Source organism: Anser brachyrhynchus, assembly GCF_964034855.1.
Source record: "Anser brachyrhynchus genome assembly, chromosome: 1".
NCBI classification, from domain to species: Eukaryota; Metazoa; Chordata; class Aves; order Anseriformes; family Anatidae; genus Anser; species Anser brachyrhynchus.
The window spans coordinates 191924300-191942909 of NC_137694.1; the positions used below are offsets into that span (position 1 = coordinate 191924300).

The 18610-nt window shown below is 37.9% G+C and overlaps 1 protein-coding gene across 6 annotated transcripts in view; it reads right to left on the bottom strand.

The window, feature by feature from the left end:
- Positions 1–18610, bottom strand: part of SGCG (sarcoglycan gamma) — a 141763-nt gene that overhangs the window by 82784 nt on the left and 40369 nt on the right. For 4 of the 6 annotated variants that reach the window (XM_080577349.1, XM_080577348.1, XM_080577347.1 and 1 more), the window contains exon 2: positions 16555–16646. The gene's annotated coding sequence lies outside the window, so the exon portion shown is untranslated. Of the gene's footprint in view, positions 1–14637; positions 14903–16554; positions 16647–18610 lie in introns of those variants that run through there. The other 2 variants (XM_080577350.1, XM_080577346.1) reach the window with 1 other exon arrangement.

Consider the following 18610-nt stretch of genomic DNA (forward strand, 5'->3'; position numbering starts at 1 on the left):
GAGGGAACTGGTTGATGGAGTTGCCAAGCCTCTCTCCATCATGTTTGAAAAGTCCTGGCAGTCAATTGAAATACCTGGTGACTGGAAAAAGGGAAACATCACTCCCATTTTTAGAAAGCGTAGCAAGAAGGACCCAGGGAACTACAGAACAGTGAGCCTCACCTCTGTGCCTGGGAAGATCGTAGTATCATAACATCACAGTATGGTTTGGGCTGAAATGGACCTTAAAGACCATCTAATCCCAATGGCCCTGCCATTGGCAGGGACACCTCCCACCAGACCAGGTTGCTCAAAGCCCCATCCAACCTGGCCTTGAACACCTCCAGGTATGGGGCATCCACAGCTTCTCTTTGCAACCTGTGCCAGGGCCTCACCACCCTCATAGCAAAGACCATGGAATAGATCCTCCTGGAAGCAATGTTAAGGCACATGCAAGACAAGGAGATGATCCAAAGTCAGCCAGCCTGGCATTGCCAAGGGTAAATAGTGCCTGACCAATCTGGTGGCCTTCTAAGATGGAGTGTCTGTATCTGTTGAAAAGGGAACACTGACTGATGTCATCTACCTGGACTTCTGCAAAGCCTTTGGCACCGTCCCACATGACATCCTGAACTATAGATTGGAGGGAGATGGATTTGATGGGCGAACTGTTCAGTAGATAAGGAATTGGCTTGACGGTCGCACCCAGAGAGTTGTGGTCAATGGCTCAACATCTAGGTGGAGGCTGGTGCTGACTGGTGTTCCTCAGGGGTCTGTCCTGGGACCAATATTGTTTAATATCTTTATCAATGACATAGATAGTGGGATTGAGTGCACCTTCAGCAAGTTTGCAGATGACACCAAGCTGAGTGGTGCAGTCGATACACCAGAAGGAAGGGATGCCATCCAGAGGGACCTGGACAAGCCTGAAAAGTGGGCCCATGTGAACCTTATGAGGTTCAAGTCTAGGTGCAAGGTGCTGCACCTGGGCTGGGGCAATCCCAGATATGAGTACAGCCTGGGTGAGGAATTTATTGAGAGCAGCCCTGCAGAGAAGGACTTGGGGGTTCTGGTGGATGAAAAGCTCGACACGAGCCAGCAGTGCGTGCCTGCAGCCCAGAAGGCCAACTGCGTCCTGGGTTGCACCAACAGAGGGGTGGGCAGTGGGTGGAGGGAGGGGATTGTGCCCCTCTGCTCTGCCCTTGTGAGGCCCCACCTGGAGGGCTGCGTCCAGGGCTGGGGCCTCCAGCACAAGAACGATATGGAGCTGTTTGAGCAAGTCCAGAGGAGGGCCACAAAGATGATCAAGGGGCTGGAGCACCTCTCCTGTGAAGAAAGGCTGAGAGAGCTGGGGCTGTTCTGCCTGGAGAAGAGAAGGCTCTGGGGAGACCTAATAGCGGCTTTTCAGTACATAAGGACACATAAAAAAGATGGAGAAAGACTTTTTACACAAGCAAATAGCAATAGGACAAGGGGGAACTATTTTAAACTTAAAGAGGGGAGATTTGTATTAGACGCTAGGAAAAAAATCTTTCCTCAGAGGGTGGTGAGGCCCTGGCACAGGCTGCCCAGAGAAGCTGTGGATGCCCCATCCCTGGAGGTGTTCAAGGCCAGGCTGGATGGGGCTTTGGGCAACCTGGTCTGGTGGGAGGTGTCCCTGGGGGGGTTGGAACTGTGTGGTCTTTAAGGTCCCTTCCAACCCAAACCACTCTGTGATTCTGAATTAAACCCAGCATTAGAGGAAGCCGTTCAAAATATCTTTTCTGAACTTTTATGGCTTTGCTAATAACATGCAACTTCTTCCTGTTTGAAAAGTCAGTGCTAAAAAGCAGGTTGTATTTTAATTTTTACATATAATCATAAAGATCCAATAATAGAAGATACAATATTCATCCATTCTGGAATAAGTTTGTAATTACACAAATAAGGGCCCACTAAAAGTGCTGCATCCAGGTCTGAGGCTCCCAGCACAAGAAGGATGTAGACTTAATAGAGTGGGTCCAGAGGAGAGCCACAAAGATGATCGAGGGGCTAGAGCACCTTTGCTGTGAAAACAGGCTGAGGGAGCTGGGATTGCTCATCCCTGGAGAAGAGAGGGCTCTAAGGAGACTTCATTGTGGCCTTATAGTACTTAAAGGTGGCCTATAAAAAAGATGGAGAATAACAAACAACATTTTACACACATAGATATTGATAGGACAAGGTGGAATGGTTTTCAACTGCAAGCAGGAAGCCATTCTATGATTCCAGCCCAAGCCATTCTACGATTCTGTTCTTTAAAGTTAATAAAAATACTGTCTGTATGGAAAATAAGAACCGTGTTCATTTTGTCTACTATGTAAAGGGCTTTCTCACTAGAAAGGACAAAACAAAATTAAAACCACAAGGATGACTTGAGGATCTTATAATGTTTCCACCCCTAATTATCAAATGATAGTCTTTACAGGATTATAAATTACATGGAGAACTGAATACTGCAGCTCTCTTATTCTGATCATTTGATCTTTCCAGGTATCAAAAGGCTTTTCTTCAGGTCAAAGTGGAAGGTTTCCCTTTGGGCTTTTATGCTTTGCAAGTAACACATCTTTACAATGTGATCCAGGTATTAGCAGAAACTGCAAGAAGAGAAACAGACAGAAGATGGCTGGCAAAATTACTGAATTTTTACTATAATCTCTCTGAGGGAGTTTTTTTTTTTTTTTTTCACTGGGATTTTATTGCTTTTATTCAGTAACAGCTAAATCATTTTCTTATTCAGAACAGACATGCACACTACACGGAATTTAGACAAGGCCTTTCTGTTCAGTCTTTAGTATGGCAACTCATTGAAAAAGTCTAGCATTGAATTTTTAGGGTACTTTGAAAACACCTTAATGGGCATAACTCTGAATAAAATAACAAATAATAAAATTATATATTATATACCTTATTATATATAAAGCATAACTCCATATATGTAAAACCAAAGAACTGTTTCAGTTACCAGACGAGGTTGTGATATTTACCATCTACAACATATAATTTATGTTTTTATGGTATGTGATGTAACCCAGGCACCCAATTTAAATAATTTTAAAAAATAACTATATTAGGCAGCATAACAATCAGTTGAAATCAGAAGTAAAACATGACAATTAGAAGTAGATATATAGTCACACCAACATCTAGGAACACAACTACCCAAAGTCAGACAGTCAACAGCAATAGGAACAACTGGCAACACAACTTGATATGAGAAGTTGATTGATTTCAGCACTTAATAATATCTTTGAAAATATTCTGAAGTTGTAATTACAGAATCATAGAATGGCTCGGGTTGGAAGGGACTTCAAAGATCATCTAGTTCTACCCTCCTGACAGGGATGCCACCCACGAGACCAGGTTGCTCAGGGCCTCATCTAACCTGGCCTTGAACACCTCCAGGGATGGGGCATCCACAGTTTCTCTGGGCAACCGGTGCCAGGGCCTCACCACCCTCTGTGTGAAGAACTTCCTCCTAACCTCTAAACTAAATATCCCCTCTTTTAGTTTAGGTAACCATTTCCCCCGTCCTGTCATTAATATTACAGGAATATTACATTAATATCATGTAATAATCATGGAGATTAAAATTCAACAAAAAATATTTTTTAACCAATTAAGATTCATGGAAATAAAGGTAAAAAAGGAGAAATAAACCAGCATGAACTAAGTACTAGAACATGTTTCTAATGAAAAGATACTTATTAAAATAAATTTGTATCATTGCAAAGTCTTGTAAATTATTAAAGTACTATATAAAAAAATATTGACCCTTCTTTTATTGATCTGCTTTTTCATACATTGATTATATTTCCAATACTGGAGTTCAAACTGTTCTCTTTTGATCTCTGTTCTCTGAGTTTATTACTTTTGTGGTTCTACAATACTTAAATACTTAAACTGAAAATGTTTACTAAATTAATGCAATTTTTTACACAAATCAGCTCTTCAAGCCTTTAAGTACAGAAGAAACAATTCAAGTATTTTTGTATTTTCTGTAACAGAATATACTAAATCCCAGAAAACTAGCACTGAAGCAGATGGGAATTTTGCAGTCTAACAGCCAGCAGTTCCTGAACTAGACACAAGATATTCTTTGCCAAGAACACAAATTAGCTCACAAGTAAGTCCTCCTCTACCCTAAAAAAAACCTGATGTTTAAAAATAGATGAAGTAATTACAAACCTATGGAGAAGAGGAAACAGAAATAATTCTTTCCTTGCCAGTCTCCTTACCCCTGCTTGAAGCCAACCATCATAACATCTGTATGGGCTGGAAAGGCAGCACTTTTGTAAATACACTTAGCAGACATTTAACATTGTAATTGCTTTATTATAATTTATAAGTGATAATATGGATGTGGCTACTCTGCTTAAGAGAATTAGAGAGCTTATAGTGTGGATGCCAGATAACCCTTTGACTGTTCCACAGGTGTATGTGAATGTACTAGTACGGATCTAGCTCTTAATTTGGACTTTTTTTTTTAACCTTTACATACTCGACTTTGCTGCCTTTAGAAAGCCCTAGTCTTTCAATTTCTCTTTCGTGTAGCTTTCTGCATTAAAAACGAACAAAAACACACACAAAAAAATCACAAAAGAACGAAAAAGAAAAACCAATATGACATACTATTTACATTGAACTGACTCATCTGCAGAATCTTTAGATCTAGCACACAGATCTTGATAAAACTGGTTGCAGTACTGGATGGAGATCCTGTATATGGACCAGCACTAGGAGAGAATCAGATATTTTGGCAGAGCACTTCACTTCCTTCCTAATTTATTTACAGTGGGACAGTGAGAATGCTAAGGAATCCCAGATTCCCTTCTGACCATTGGGTGGTGGGATTGTCTTATTTCTGTGTATTCCAGAAACTGAATCAGCTCTTCCATATAAAGCTATCCTTACCTGTGTTCTTTGTCTTTCCCTTGCCCATTCAATTAACTCTCCATTTCTTACTTATTTTAAACAGACTTAGTCTCCTCTCCAATCAGCTGCTTCTCCCAGGTTTTGTTGAATCTCCTTCTCCTTCTCTACCTTCTTACAGTCTTAGCATCTGCCTTTTTCCCTTTACACAGTCTCAATTTTCTTTCTCATGTCTTCTCAGATTCTTACCCTTCAGTCTAATTCTCTGACTACTACTCTTAACATAGTTGTCCAACTATTCCGTGTTTTCAATTATTTATATCTTAATATACCTCCTCTCCTTTTGTTCTCTTAATCTTTACATTTATTGATAATTCCAACGTTTTTGTCACACCTATTGCTAGCATTTCTTCCATTTCTTCCTCTGCCTTAAAATCAAGTCTTCCTCTATCTTCCTTACAGACTCCAGCAGAGGTGGTGAGAGAAAGGTCTCAGCTCTCATATCCAACTTCCAGACCCAAACCTATTGCAGGAAGAACTGTGCTTCATTTCTATATTTCTTAGAGAAGAATAATTAGTCATTCTGTGGTGATTGCACATGAATCTGGTCTGGAGAAAAGTTGTGAGATACCAAAGTACGAGCGTAGCTTAAAAGACTAGCTGAAACATTTATTTCAGGGATGGTGAACTGTCATTTTTGGGGTTAAAAACTGAGGTAAATTCAGACAGATTTTCACAGGGTATAAAATGCATACTTGGTACATGTTGTCACCCATTTGCTAACCAAGGACATTTTCTGTGCTAAGAATTTTCATACGTCACAACTAGAATAGTAAACTAGACATGGTTAAGGTATGTACTGTGAACATCCATACTGTCTAACCGATAGCATGCCTCCCGGAATAGTTCAGCCTGTGCCACTGGGCACCCTGCCAGACACGGCTATGGCCACTTCATGGTCTGGTCATAGCACAGAGGAGGGCTCCCAGAGGAGCACTCTGTTTTGCTGGGGATGAAAATGAGTTACACAGATGCAAGCTGTGTCATGCCATTTGCCTTCAAAGCTGAGGATTAGCCTTTGCTAGCACGTATGTGGCATACTAAAAAAAAAAAGAAAATAAAATTCGGCTCCTTTCAAGTAAACGTTATCCTCATTGTCCACTTAAGCAAACTATTTCTCCCTCATTGGTTTGTGTTAACAAGGGCTTGTGACACCATATAAATGGTCTTAATTAAATATATTGAACCGAATAGTAAAAAGTTCCAAAATAGTAAGCAATAATCATTTTCCTACACGGATTAAATTCAATGGACATTGCACTAACTTTCTTTTGAGGAGATTACAAGATTATAAAATCCCTGTGTGGTGAACAAGAATGCCATCTGTTACGCAGTTTCAAATATTTGCCTCAGAAAAATGTTCTTGATTTTATAAAAGGGAATAATTCCTCACTTGAAATAGAAAAAGGTTGTCGTCACCTTCTGAGTGTCCAGAGGAAGTGAACTGTTTTGCATCATGTCGTAGCTCCATCAGGCTATGTAGCCCAATGAACAATTTGATATTTCATGAAATTCAAATTATTACTCTTGATAACATATTTTTACACCACAACTCGTGGCACTTGCCAAAGCAATATATTCAGACCTTGAAGAAAGTGTCAGACAAAAATAAAAAAAAGAGGAAATGTGAGTCTGCCGTTCATTTCCAGACTGCTCTATGGAACTATTTCAGTATTCTCACTTATCTATTAAAATCTCTGCTGTCCTCCAGAGAAAATCTCATTCATTTGGATTTATAGCATCATTAGCAAGTCTTGAAACATACAGCAGTTGCCAGACAACTACAGAAGAAATGTATTTGTAAGAAATTACCTTTGTTTGTTAAGCAAGACTATCTGACTTTGCATGACAATGGACTAGGAACAAGCCCAAAGTACCTCTGCAAGTCTAAACTCAGGGGACATTGTACTCCTGTTCAAGAACTGTAACTTAAAGCATTCTTCCCTGGTTGCTTGCAAACTTCTGATGGTCTCTGTTTGCCTAGCTTACATTTTAATTATTCCTAAGAGACTGTTCCTTTGAAAAACTCTTGAGTAGGTGATCTTACCTAAAAAAAAAGAGGCATCATGTAACCAAGTACAATAAAAAAGGGGTACATTTTGGATTAAACAGCCATTATTGCTTTTTTATTTATTCAAAATATCAAGACAGGTTTAATCTGTAGGTATATAACCCTGTGTATCTTCCACTGAAGAAGCTATTCAGGCCTACCTACACTAGCTATTTTGCTCAAATGAGAGGGGCCAAAAAAACCCACCCTAAAAATCCAGTGTCAGACCATGATTCAAGTATAGCAAGGTACATATAAAGTAGCTTATGAAGTCCCTGGTAAACAGATTTTCTGTCTTTATGTTCTGCTTATCAACCAATATTAACACCTGACTTATGATTCCCCTGAGTTATCCCACACAGGAATTCTTATATGTTACAAACAGCCATGGGACGGGAACGACTGGCCCTCACTAGCTCTAATCATGAAGCACTTCAGACAAGATATTCAAACAGACAGTACATCTTTTATGATTACAGCAATAATATTCTGAGACAAATTGGGAATCTGTGTTGGCAGGTGTTTCATCTAGAAGGAGTGTTGAGAAACAGCAAACCAGGAAGCCACATTTGAGTCACGGTGGCCGAGTGGTTAAGGCGTTGGACTTGAAATCCAATGGGGTTTCCCCACACAGGTTCGAATCCTGTCCGTGACGTGAGTGCAGTTTTTGGGCTCAGGGTGGTGGCTGCAGTGCTGCTCCCCAGCACAGTCTCTGTGGCACAATCGGTTAGCACGTTCGTCTGGCCGCACCTCGAGTACTGTGTTCAGTTTTGGGCCCCTCGCTACAAGAAGGACACCGAGGTGCTCGAGTGAGTCCAGAGAAGGGCAACGAAGCTGGTGGTGCCTGGTGACAGGACGAGGGGGAATGGGCTAAAGTTGCGCCAGGGGAGGTTTAGGTTGGATATTAGGAAGAACTTCTTTACTGAAAGGGTTGTTAGGCATTGGAATGGGCTGCCCAGGGAAGTGGTTGAGTCACCATCTCTGGAGGTCTTTAAAAGACGTTTAGATGTAGCCCTTAGTGATATGGTTTAGTGGAGGACTTGTTAGTGTTAGGTCAGAGGTTGGACTCGGTGATCTTGGAGGTCTCTTCCAACCTAGATGATTCTGTGATTCTGTGATTTATGCTTACCACTTACCAGTGGTAAGCACTGATCACTGCCAGTTTCGTTCCCAGTCATTCGGTCTTGAAATGTCCTTCAGCTAAGTTAAAAAAAAAAAAAAAAAAAAAAAAAAAGGAGGGTGACAACCCGCACAAGCAAGTGACAGGTGATGACAATCACTGAAGACTTCCCCTAGGAGGGGACCGAGACACCCATCCACGGACCTCACCTGATGTTTTTGGAGTTTTGCTGCTTGCTGCATGATCAGACCTAGGGTGTTGCAGAGGGAACATTGAGGCTTATCTGGCCCTTGGGGCTCATCACGTGGTCAGCAATGATACTCGTAAGGGTGACGCTGAGCATGACCCTGACTATGAACCTCTGGGGGAAAGTGAAGGGCAAAAGGGCCAGCTGCTTTTTCTTTCCAGCCCTTCCAGTCAAAAAGAAAGGTTCATATAGCAGTGGACACATTCTGCAAGTTAACACCTCGTTGCTCAGCTGGTGTCAAAAGCTGAGCTTTGGCTTTTATGACCACAGGAATCGCAGAGGAATGAGAACTGTTTAGAAGAGATGGGATCCATATGACCAAGTAGGGAAAGAGCATTTCTGGTAACTTGTTGAAGGCTTTAATCTAGGTGTACCAGGGGAGTGCTGCCATATCCTTATGAGAAATGAATGCATGGGGGGCAGCATGATGAAGAAGGCTCTGTCCCTTTCTCTATAAAAGCAGCATAACTGGGGCACATCTCCAATGTCTGTACATGAATGAAGACAGCACAGGAAACAAACAACAGCAATTAGAAGTCCATGCACAGTCTTAGAGCAATGATCCCACTGGACTTACAGAAATACACTTGGATAGCCTACATGACTGGAGAGTTGCAATGGATGAATTAGAAGCACTCAGGAGAGAAAGGCTGGGGAGGCACGGTGGAGAAGGGTTGCATTCTGTGCAAAAGGATGAGTCAAACGCATACAGTTTTGCTTTGAAACTGAAAAGGAGACATTCAAGAGTTTATGGGAAAGGATCAAAGGAGACAGATCAAAGGACAAGTGATGTTCTGCTAAGAGTCTGCTGTGAAGTTCCTCATCAAGTACTGCAGAAGGTTGGACTAGATTAATCTAGGATTCTCCCAGCCTTCACAAATGGCCTTCTACCACCACTAATAATTCACCTATTTCATTCTTGAGTACTTTTAGAGGTCTTCAGTGAATATCTTCTGATTTTGAAATATTACTATGTATTTTATCTGTATGTCCCATATAGATAAGCTTTTTAATAGTTCTTCCAGTCTGAAATAGATCCCTTGTTGAGTACTCCATAAAGTGGGGTCCTAGCACAGAAAGTTCTCCAGTTTCTTCCACAAATGAACAGGAAAACATATAATTCATTTTTGTGTGCATGTTACATGTTTGCTTCTCTGACTACTCTTTTTACTCTCTGATATCCATTTACCACAAAAAACAACCTGACAGGTTTGGGTGGTTCTCATGTATAAAAATACCACTAAATCCTTTCTCCAGTGCAGTCCTGTGTTGGTTGAGAGCCTTGAAAAGTTGTGCATTTAGCCTTGTTAAATGATTTTGCATATTAAATGGAGATACAATGCTACTCTGTGAAGCTTTTTTGAATCATAAGTTGGAAATACGCTAAAGAAAAAAGCAATGGAACTAGATGCAGAGGCTAGAAATCCTTGTGTTTTCCCGTCCTAATTTAAGTGATTGATTACAGACAGGATTTTAAAAATATGAAACAAGAATTATTTGACTTTTCATCTAGAAAGCCTTAACTGTGCCTTTTTAACATGTAACTAAACTACAATTTCAAAATTCACTTTCCTTTTCAGTAGTGAAGGAAGCAAAATACTTTCTTATTTATACTATGTCTCATTATATATTTTAGATGTCTGCCCTTTTCTGATGAATTTTTAATGTTAGTGAACACAAACTGATGTGCTTCTTTTGCACTGCAGTCCTGGACATAAAGGCTTTATTACGCATTTTTATTTACACAGGAGAAAACAGATTCATTTAAATGTGTATTAGAAACATAAGGAAATCATCAAATGACATGTACAGCAGAAGCCTTTTTTGGTGATGTTGACTTCACATGTTTAGGTAGCAACCGACTCTATGTTTCTTCAGTGACTATGACAAAGCAATAATGCAAAAACACAGAAGATGAAGAACACAGTAAAATGTGTAAATACTTCTTTTTGATCAATATGTTACTTTCTGGATTAAAACCAACAGGTACGATGTTAGAGTTATAAAATACATAGCTAATCTTTCACTAAGCTGTAAAAACAAATGAAGCATAAACAAAAGCTAGAAGTGCATGTGAAGTATGTATGCATTTCAAAATAAACCAGAGGAAAATCTCTCATTCAACAACATATACACTTTTTGTATCTCAAAGTAGAAATTTTTCATAGGAAATATTTTAACTGAAATGGAAATAAATGGTTATTACTAAAATTCCTAACTTTCCATTAAAGTTGATTTATATCAGTAAATCTAATACTGTGATCTGAAAAGTAAGACTTACATTTTGCATATTTCTTAATTGTAAAGATCTTACTTTGGGAAAATTGAAAACATTTTCTGTTAGGATCAAAGAACAAGCACATTACATTGTCCAGGAAGCACGTCTCTAGTTTCTAAAGTCATTCTTTGGACGTATATGGGAAAAACATTCATAGAGCATGTGTGTAACTTGTCTTTTTAAATTCAGATTAAACATTTCCATCAGTTTTTATAGTCTGAGATCAGAGAATCAACCCAGAAAAAAAAAACAAAAAACAAACTTGGAATAAAGTAATAGGAAAGTCTACTAATTGCTTTCTGCTATGTATGCACCCATTACAGTTTTATTTACAATTGTGACCATGAACAATGAGCAACTGACTAGTTTCAGAGCTTTGAAATTTGTATCACAGTTGTGAAAACAGAATTAGAGGCTTAAGACCTATTACCTAAACTATTTCTTGTAGGTCCAAAGAAAACTGTATGTCATGCTGAAGAACAGATTCTGATATGCTGTTAAGAAAGGTTCTTTGTCACTTATGTGCATGTTCAGACTGCTTACTACATGCATTACAGGTTGAATTAGACTCCTATTTCAAGAGAACAACTTACTTCACTGAATGGTGATTTCTCATTTAAGCGTTTCTCCAGGAACAGAAAGAGCCACAAATTAGGCTTTCTAACCTCAGATTCTTGGAAAGTCTACACAACGTTCTATGTGCAATTTTATTACAAAATGAAGGTACATGGTGCTATATCTTGGTACAGTAAATTCAATACTGAATAGACTTGAGGATAAAAGGAAAAGGCTAAATAATGGGTACACTCAGGAAAGAAAACTAAAACATAAGTGGACACTGTAAAATAGGGACAGAAAGTTCCTAGGGAATGTTGAAGAAAGTCACAAAGTGAATGGAAAGGTATCAAAAATTAAATTTTCTGATAAAGCAAAGGATGAAAAAATAATTTAGCTTTCTGCACTCTTTACTTTCCTTATTTTACTATCTAGCCATTTATGTTTCACTTACTCAACAGCCCAAATTCAAAGTTTATTTCTAGACAAGTTTCTAGACTTACAGGTTTGAATTTTCTCCTGAGTTAAAGTCATGTTTTACTAGGTACTTGAGCATTTCTGATACAGGGTGACAGTAATTTTAATGTTCTTAATTTAGCTAGCATTTTAGATGTTTTCAGTATGACTAAGGGGATATGGCTTTATCTTCCATAAACATAATTAAAATCAGTTAACAATGCAAATTACCAGCTGTGAATCACAGCACTATCAGTTCAATAACTGTTTAACTAAAAGCAAAATTAATAAAAGATATGGAAATAAATGTTTTCTTTTTTATTTATTATTTTTTTAAAAAAGTACTTTTCACAGACTCAAAGTTTTTACTAACAGAATTTCAATGAAATATAAAATTCAAAAAGAATTTGGGGTACTCGGATAAACACAAGCAATGGTTTTATCAAGTATAACTTTTAACAGTTTCTTCTGTGTTATGCTAATGCATTAAATGAACTGCATTTCTGCTTACCAGCATTATCTTCTTACATGCACCGAACATAGTTGTTAAATGACTCATGAAATCACGCAAAATGAAACGTAGCATGAGCAGCAAAAATGTACCATCTCCTATCCTGGTCTGTGTAGCTGTCCATACTACATAAAGCTGTCTCCATCTATGTAAAATTGTATACCACATACATCCTTCATAAAACTTCATCCATATCACATAAAACTTGGCTGAGGGTCCCCTCTGGGTAAACATGCAGCTCTAGCCCTCAAATATGACTGTCTTTTTGTGGAACAGGAATATGTGTTAGAAGCCTTTCAGTGTGACAAGAAGGTACAAGGCTTACCTGCATACTACTACAGGAATGTGGTGGTGACTGGGTGGAGAATGGATTGAGAGCAGCTATGAACAGAAGGACTTGGGAGTGTTGGTTGACAAGAAGCTTAATATGAGCCTGTAATGTGCGCTTGCAGCCCAGAAAGCCACCTGTATCCTGGGCTGCACCAAAAGCAGCGAGGCCAGCAGGGTGAGGGAGGTGATTCTCTCCTTCTGCTCTGCTCTCATGAGACCCCACCTGGAGCCCTGCGTTCAGCTCTGGGGCCCCCAGCACAAGGACATGGAAGTATTAGAGCGAGTCCAGAGGAGGACCATGAGGATGATCAGAGGATGAACATCCATTCTATGATTCTGTGTGGAGGGAACCAAATCTGATATAGCCTCATTTGTTTTTATTCTCTGCCAAGCTCAGTTCCATTTGTGCTTTGACTCTCCTGATCCCATCCCTGCATGTGCAGACAGCATCCCTGTGCTCTTCCCAGGCCCCGTGTGGCTGCTTCCGCTGCCTGTGCATTTCTCTCTTACACTGTAGTTTGCCCAGCAGTGCTGTCCCTTGCTGAGCCGTGCCATTTTCCTGCCTTCCGTGCTTGATTTCTTAGACACGGGGCTGGACAGCTGTTGTGCTCTAAGAAAAGTGTCCTTCAAGATCTGATCAGTTCCCTGATTCAGAGAACTGAAAAGAGGCTCTTCTAAAGGTGAGGGTCGTGACTTTGCTGTTTGCCAGGCTCATGTTCCATAAGATCACGACCAGCAAACCTCACAGCCCGTCCCTGGGTGGGCTCGAACCACCAACCTTTCGGTTAACAGCCGAACGCGCTAACCCATTGCGCCACAGAGACACAGAGATTTGGAGCCTTTGATTCTTAATTTAATTCCATGCTGTTGTTCTTACTCTTAGGTGATGTAATAGGATCATTTGTTTTTCATTATGTAATCAAAAGGAGGTCTGTATCTAATACATGTGTATCACCTTTGTTTAGGTGGTAAACGGACATTCAGCTTAGCCAAGGTAGCATCAATGCTGACTCTTGCACTGCAACCAAAAACTGCAACGACCTTAACTAAGTGAAACCTTCCAGGACTCTATGGCACACAGTTATTACAGTTCACCCATTTGGATGTAGCTGTGCAGACCAGAATTCACCTTACTAATCATACATAACAGCCAGAGCTACCTAGGCCCCCTCCATGGAAAATGGAGAGGCCAGGACATGATTCGTCACCTCCTCAAGAATGTATTTTAGATCTGGTAAAACCTCCTGTATCTCTGTAAAAAGGAGGTTAGGTGACTGGTGTTGATGCAGTCAAATCACATTCCTATACTTTGGTAATAACAAAGTTCATTCTGATGCATGATTAAATATTGAGGGCTAGCACCTGACAGACACACCAAGTATCTTCCACTAAATCATTTGATAATATGTCACTAACCCACTGATATTTACTTAGCCATTTTCTTGCAGTCATTGAAATTATCCAAGAGAAAGTGTATTTGAATTCAAGGAGACTACAAACCTGTAAAAGGAGTTCTGTATACACAGTTTTTCACTACTTATTAATGCAAGTAAGCTAGATTCACATCCAAAGAAGTTATAATTCATTTTGATAACAGTTCCTCAGACAGAAGTTTAGTATCACGCTGTCATGCCAAAAAGAAGTGTTCAGCAGAAGCAAGGAATCCATTCTTTACTGAATTTAACTTTCAGTATGTGATAGATAAATGGAGAAAAACTTCAAACTACAGACATCAGATATGTACTTCTGCAAATCAGATTTATATATGTATAAAAATATCTGTGTGTACTCCTAAGATACTGTACAGAATTTTAAAAGTACTAAAAGTTAGCTTCTTAATATTACACAAGTGCAAGTTTATACTTTGCAACTTAATACCACCTCTAAGTGTTAAAACAAACATACTTAAATTAACAGAATCTAAAACTATAACTATATAAAAATTAAAACTTAAATTTAGGTCCTAAAAAGGATTATATAAGCAGCAACGTGATTCTTAATTGAGGACAGAAAAAGCCTGATATGTTGCACAGAAAATGAGACTGGAGCGAAGTTCAAAATATCCATAGATTAAGCAAAGACCAAACCAAAAACAATTTGATCATTAATATGCTAACATTTTAATATGGAATAAAAAGAAATCTAAAAATATGTTACTTACCTTAGAGATCTGAAAGAATGTGGACTTCTGAATAAACTACAATCAGACCCTTCCCAAGAGAGAATTGTCTAACTTTTCCACTACTTGCAAATCTGGAGTGGAAGATATTTTAGGCCTGGCCAAATATCACTGGAAGAAAATTTGCTCACATGTTTGGCTGTGTTTTACATTCCATCCTGTTGCTCTGGCATACAGACATAGCTAATTTTAATCTGTGACATAAGCAGCCAATTCTACTGCTAAAATGGTTGTGTGCTGACTCTAGAAATGAACTGTCCCACTATAAGATAGAACCAATCCATAATGCATACTAAAACGGCACAACCTGTTTTATCAAAAAATCCAACTGCTTTATTAAAATCTAAGAATATGCAGCACTTCACAGAATTTGAATGTAAATACTATTAGCATAGCTGTTAAGTGCACAAAATAAAAAATAGAAACAAAAGGACTTCTGTTTTTTTTTCTGAATCCATGTGTAATATCCAACTAAATTTTAAGTCATTTTTTGATAAATACTATTTTTAATACTAATGCTATTCTAACCATTATTCTACTGGCTGGTATATAAAGTTCCTTTCAAAAATCAAATACATAGATTATAACATAGTTATAATAGTACATATAAATTTTATATAACAATTACATTAACAGTTATTAACCTTCCCCAAAAGTTAAGCTACTCTTGGTATTTAAGAAAGATGTATATAAATACCAAGAGCCTTATAAAACAAACAAACAAAAAGAAGTTTCATATGAGATGTTTTAAGATGATCTTTTAGAAATTATGATACACCTTTCTTACGTGTCATTTAAGCTTTGAGTTTTCAAATGCAGAAAACAAGAATTTCAGCCCTGCACTGATTACATTAAACTGACTATACAAACACTGAACCACAGACTTTCTGTTCAACCTATGATACTTTAGAATCTATGCTGGTAACTGTCTGCAGTTTTAAACCCATTAAAACATACATTTGTAAGATTTACTGAATAAAAGTCCAGTAGACGTGTGCTATGTGAGGCATTGTAATCATCATCCATATGTCTGGACAATTTTATTTCTCAAAGCAGAATGTTTCCTTTTTTCTAGCACTGCACTCACACTGTTATCATGCTCTAAAAGATGAAGCTCCTATCAGACATTCAACAGCTGCAGATCATAAATTTAGGACTGACACAAATCCAACTGATCACAGGCTTAAAAGATACTTTTTTTCTTTTATGAATTCTGTGGCCTTTAATCCTTTATCAGATTGTTTATATACACAAATGAAGTAGTTCTTTTCTATACGAATGAATTAATTCACTGGTATCTGACAAAAAAGAAAAATAGTTGTCATAATGAAATATTTATAAACATCTTTAAAATAGCTTTTATATTTAAAGTCATGGATTTATGAAAAATGGGATGAAAACATTTGGGTATTGTGTTAACACAAAAGTTTCTCTTTAATTGAAAATTGTATGAAAAAAGTATGAGAGGAAGAAGCCTATAAATGTTGGATGCTTTTGAAAGATTCAAGACAGGCATCGTTTAGGTGATCGGGCATTCAAATCCAGCAATTTCTTGCAAAACTGTTTGTCCATTCTTGGAGATAAGCAGAGGACCACGTAAAAGTGGACAGAAGACCAAAACAAAAGCAAGATTTTAACTGCACTTTAATAGGTTTCCTTTTGGCATATCTGTAATTAACTGATTTCTCAATTTATGTATATATATCCTAACATAGTGCCCAGCTATAGAAAGAGATTAGATTACATGCCACTGTAGCTGTTTATGGACAGAACTTCTGTGCTATTTTCCCTGTCTGATTACTCCTCTTGGTCTATATTCCTGATGTCTTTTGTCTGTTCTTCTACCTATCAAATATCTGCAAAGTAGAAATTCTAAAAATGAAAAGAACAAATAAATACCTCAGTTAGTATCTTCTGAAGTTCTCATGAAGCACGATTGGAGCAAGAGCAACTGTCAGTGAATTCTGTATCATCTGAAGGCAGCTGTCTTCCTATTCAAATGAAAAGAAAGAAAAAGGAAAATTTTTCATGGATATGGGGAAAAGAACAGGGTATATTCTCAACTGTCCTCCTGAGTACTTTAACTGACCGCATCTTACAAGTGATAGACCAAAATTCATGGAACACAAACAAAAAAAACCACTGGACACATAGCTCCTGTTTGGACTGAAAACAGGATCATCAGCATTATTTATAGTGAATGGGAAATAAATCTTAGTCTAAAATCTATGTGAAAAATAATAAAAAGATTTCTCTTGCAATGTTAATATTCCATCTACTATTAGAGTGCGTTAGTGTAGTGAGCAATGACTTAAGTCATGGGCCTCATTGCATCTGTATGCCAACTTAGGTCTTCCCTGGAGTCAAGTAATTGTCCCAGTCCAAGAAACCTGATGTCCTGTTTCTCACCAAAAGCTTCCAACCTCCTTTTCGTTTGGATTTTGAAAGTCATTGACTGGCAACTTAGTCTTGGAAAAGTAACTAACCGAACATATTTATCTTCCACATTGACAGGACTCCTCATACCAATACTTGCCCAACTAGAGCAAGAATCAGATACAGGATTTAGAGGCTGAGTTTCAAGTAGTAGGTAATTATAAACTCCTGTAATTCCAGATTTATAATACAAACATAATTATTTATTAATTTCAAGAAGTACACAAAAACTTACACCGTGAGAAAACAATGAAAAAAGATACACAAATTGTGGTTTGAATATTCTAACATCAAAATATGTCACTTCTTTATATAAATGGTTTACAGTTTTAACCAAAATTTTGTGTATACCTACAAAATTTCAAAAACTGCTCATCGTCAAAGTAAAAGACAACAAAGTGGTGGGGAAGACAATGACCACCATGTATCAGTTTAACTAATTCATCCAACTAAAAGAGACATAAAAGTCCTTTGGTCCTATTTGTATCAACTTCTCTAAAAGCTGGTCAGTGTCAGTAACACTCCCTCTTCAGAAGAAAACAAGATACCCTAACACTCTTGTATTCCCAAAATTACACTGCAAGAGATATCCTTCTCCGTCCTCTACTGCTGAACAACTGTGATTATATGGAAAAGAGCAAATATAGCTAAAATTGGATGTGTAAGGGTCTACAACAGCAGATAAAACCAAGTTTTGCTGTATAGAACATTAAATAATCCCTTGATAAGAGTTCAGAAAGATCAAATAATAAAATGATAGCAACTTATGTTAATGATAAAAATGGCAGATACTTTGGAAAAATAAAATTCATATAAAATATTACACCTATTGGAATTACCAAATGAAAAAACAAAACAAAACAAAACAAACAAACAAACAAAAAAAACACAAACCAAACGAAACAAAAAAAACCCCTACAACTAAATATCTGTTAGAAACACTGAATGCAAAACACAACTGAATTATCAAAGAATTAAACTGGGGGATAATTTTATTAACAAATGTTCAAAAGATATAAAAGGTAGTTAGTCGCTAGTCATCTCTGGACTGCTGAGAACTGAGGGAAAAATGTTCATATCTTTTTAATTCTTCTTGTTGTGCATGTTAGTCACTTGTGAGCTTGAGTAATGATGCAATAGAAACATCACGTTTTCAAAAGAGTTTTTTGTTTTTTTTTTTACTTCTCCTGACTTTCCACTGCTTTTAGAAGGTATAATATGGTATGAAACAAGAAATGATGGAAACAAATTTTTCTAGTGTTTTTCTCCAAAGCATTTTGATTTAGATGTCTTTGCTATGCTTTTTTAAAAATTTATAAGGGATAGGAGAGCAGGCCATTTTGGGATAGACTGAAACTTTGCTCCTTCCTAAGAATAGGGCTAAAGTGAGTATCTCATTAAGGGATGTCATCTTCTAAACCTGAGCAAAACAGTGAGCCAAACAAGGACTTAATCTTAAACATATAAACAGAAAGAAGTGTTTAAAAGATAATGTTGCACCTATTTGAGCTATAAAAAT